Genomic DNA, 4,362 nt, shown 5'->3' with positions numbered 1-4,362 from the left:
AACTGGCGTTAGATTTTCATTTATTCCAAGTGCCTTCAAATTTCATTGATATACTTTTATAAATAAAAAAGTTTGCAATTCGGTTTATAAATGGTCGAGATGCGTAAAGGGCAATGTGAATTTTGAATCGATTCGAATCAACTTTTGGCATTGCGTATTATATGGCTAAAGCTATGCCCATATTGAATGTCATGCAATTCAGTTTATAACTAACGAAAATGTCAAAATGATCGGACATTATTCTAAACAAAGTTATCGTTCACACGGACAGATAGAGGGACAGACAGACAAAGGAACAGACGGACATACCAACAGACAGACGACATCGTTAATAAACGGCAAAAGTGTAAAATTATGGAACATACAAAAAACGGTTTTTTGGTTTTTTACAAATACTTTTTTAGTAATAAACGCAGAAAAAATTCCTTCCTTGGTGCAAGCCTCGACACCATAACGAACCAAATAGCGAAAAAACTAGAACAATAGCTCTTAAGATAAAGAACTAGTAACGTCTCAACGAACAAGAGGACGGACGGACGTACAAAGTGGCCACAATAGCGCATTTTTTTAAAATTTTTGTGGAAATGCGCTAAAAATGAAGTTGAAATTGATCGGTCATTTGTTGTTACTGTGATTTATTATAGAATGTACAGTTTAGTTGAAATACGTTGTTTAGATAAATTATTCATCCATACCTATCGTATTTGATTGTGATGGGGTGAAGTATTCTTCTGAGATCTCTATCCAATAGTATTTTTTACGATAAAAAATTCATTGTGCAATTTCCAGTAGGTACAGGTTTGAAGGGATTCGTTGACAGAGATGAATGGCTAAGCTGAAAGAGGGGCCACATTACATTATGCAAAATCCCCTCCCATACAGGTCAGGAATTTCGGCAATTGTATTGTATGCACAATACTGACGATTTCGCAACCAAAATTTTAAATCGTGCATTTAAATGCACAGATTGAATCAGGTGGCTCATAGTCAAAAGTACAGAAATAAAGGTGGGTCGCATATTCAAGATGATGCAAATACTCCTGACAATACATGCTGATTAGCTACTGTTCATTTGAGACATGTTTACAATCGATTTACAATCGTCCTTTCAATCTATACCGCCACTGAAAATATCAAAAATTGTAAAAATTACTTAAGGTCGGCGCCATATCGTCGACGTCGTGTGAAACACAATCGCAGATCAATTTTATTAAGGGTAATTATACGGTCTTGAATAATTTTTCATAAATTACAGTCGATTCATTGAAATACGTCGGCAGGTATTTACGTAAAGGTTACGATCTTATCTCCGATTAAATTACAATTTGGTCGATTAAATTAGACTCGTATCAAATATGCACATGTCCATCTTAATTAAAATAGTGCCGCACTAAAACATATTACAAAGGCAATTGGTTATGTCTCATCAATTATTCAAAAACTCGTATGCCGCACCGATCTAAATTGCATACAAATTGCATAAATCAAACACTATAAATGGTGCATTATCCTTGCATTTCCAGAATTGTAGAAAAATGTCGACGTTTTTTACAGACGACAGGCAGTTAGTCGGATCTTGCGTAATTGTTTTTATTGTCGCAGACCTGAAGAATTTTTTCGAGTAAATGACAATTGCGCGCATGTAAACGTTGTGTCATTATTAAATTTAGGATAAATCGAGGCCGGCGTTAATGATTAATAAATGTTGGCCTCCATTCTAAAAACAGTGTCCAAGTTCTTTATTTAGATTTCCCTCATAAATATTTTGCGAAATGTGGCCAAATTGATTGGAATTGCGTTTACTGATCTAAACAATTAGGAGTTTTTTCTTGTTCTATAAAATAGCCTGTGGAACTTTCACAAAATCTATCGGGAAATGATTCCACATGTAACGTTTCAAAAGAGTAAAAGAACAACACGGAATTAATGCATGTGAAGCTTTCTGTTATTTTTAAATCTCTGTTAAAATATTGCGGCATTCTTTTAAAAAGGATTATTTCAGAGACGGCGGGTTGAGAGTAATGTTGTTTTTGGAAACAATTTTTAATCTTGATTTAAATTTAAACGCGCTGCGTATGAAAACAGAAATACTCCGATTTAAATTTCAAATAACGTACACTTAGGAAGACACAAGCTTTTTCGTTTTTTTTCTTGTGCGGCCTAAAATCTAAAGAAAACATCACCGCGGTCGTGCTATTAACTCTGATGCCATTAAAAGATTGCCCTTATATAGTTAATGTATCAAAGGACCCGATCGAAGTCCTGCGACATAATTCCTAACATAAATTTGGTACTTCTGCTAGTAGAATACTTCATATTACATGTTATTTATGTGACAACATTCAAACTAAACGACGCGACGCTTTGTAAACTTCCCGAAGGGTTGCACAAATTTCTCGCGCCAATTTACATTAGGCAGCTCTACGCTTGCACCTCGGCTTGCACTCAAAGGCTGCTAACATTTTTGCAAAATCAAATCTGCAAAATTTCATGCGAAAAGCTCCATTGCTTTCCAAAAGAATGGTGACCGGTTATGGTAAACTAATACTAAAGGATGAATTTTTAATTTAATGTGCTACCGGTTACATTTTTTTACAGAAAGCATGAATTGATGAAAATATAGCCCAATTATAAATTCAAAAGTGCGCGTGATTGTTAGTACACGTAAATGTTTAAAAACGGTTTCGTATTTGAAAGGGAACGTATAGGCAATTGAACGCGTGAATGTGTATGAACGCTGCTACAAGAGTATGAGATCGCTGGAATCTGGAAGTATATATTTGTAAACGGTAGACGCGTCCGCATGCATGCGAAAATTGACCCTTCCCCACATCAGTTTCGGAGTGCGAACGTTTAATAATCATCGATTGTGCCAATATGGTCTAGTGGCAAGCATATTCGGTTTGCAACTAGTCCATGGGCCAGTCGACATGACGGTATAATTTGGGGGTACCAATTTTCCTTTTCACAGTGGTTATACAGGTTTATTAGGATGCCAAAAAACCATGATTGCCATCTCAAAACGGTAGCTAATAGAAATGGCAGTCAATCAAAGATGGCGGATGTTGAGTTTTATAAAATCAACTATATCTCTTGAATTTTTGATCCAATTTCATTATTCTTTTTTTTTAATGAATGCTCTTTATATGTGCTATAAATATTGTTATAAGTACTTTTTCGATAAAATCACTTGTTAATAAGTAAGTTAAGGAAATGGTTTTTAAAAAAATTTTTTTCCGAATTTTCTTTACTGCCTGTATTAATACACAATAAATGGTAAAATTATGCGTGTACATATGCAGAATATTAGTGAAAAATATTCAAACAGTTTTGATATAAGTATATGCACACATATACAAAATTATATATGTTGCAAAATTTCTAATAAAAAAAGATTACGATAAATACTAGCAATAAGATGTTTCTCTAAGTTTTCTGCACGAAATGATTGCCTCCTGTCGCTAAGAATTAATTTAGATGCACTAAGCAGAGAAACTTCTCTTTACATCAACAAAAGTAATAGGTGCATTAGCAAACGACAAACTATTGGGAGCAACTTCCAAACCTTCCACAATATCACTCATCAACACCGTACAGAAAGAGAGAGATAAAATAGTTTGGAAATGATGAAATTAAACATCAATTATAAATAAATAAATCTTCCATCCGGCTATATTGCAGTATGTTTCATGACCGCGTCCGTTATAAAAATCCGCAAAAATGTATTAAAAATTCAAATTAAAATCGATTACATCTAACAAAAATTTAAATACAACTTACAATATGCAAAAATAAATTCAGTTTAATCGCAAATGTTGCAAACCCAAAATACACAAAATCTCATAATCTCATAAGAAGTATTTTTCTAAAAAAAAAATTGTTCTATTACGAGCGCTTTCCCGCCCGTCCATACGTATGAGAGATCTCGGTACTGGAAAGTTGGTGATATCTCGTTTGTTAGATAAGGTCCTCGATTAGTGCAACAAGAAATGTTTTTTTCCTATTCAAACAAAAAATAAACGATAATTTATACTGCATATAAGTATTCTCAGCTGAAGTTGATCAAGAAATTGAATAAAAATAAAAATAAAATAATGCTTCCAAACATCAAGATGGTGAAAATATGCAAAAATATATGTGCCATATGTGGAGAGATTCACCTTTTAGTGAATTACACTCTTCAAAATACAGGCAATCTTAGGCACTGTTATACAACGTTGCATTACAAGAATTTTCACCATCTTACTAAACTACTAGGAGATACATCGGATAAACTGTTGTACACTGTGAAGTGTGAAGGCCTCTATGATAGTGAAAGTTCAATCTCATAACAACCAATCCAGAAGCGTTTGGAACGAAAAA

Source organism: Photinus pyralis, unplaced genomic scaffold, assembly GCF_008802855.1.
Source record: "Photinus pyralis isolate 1611_PpyrPB1 unplaced genomic scaffold, Ppyr1.3 Ppyr1.4_LG3b, whole genome shotgun sequence".
Taxonomy (NCBI): Eukaryota; Metazoa; Arthropoda; class Insecta; order Coleoptera; family Lampyridae; genus Photinus; species Photinus pyralis.
This window is presented reverse-complemented; position numbering follows the sequence as displayed.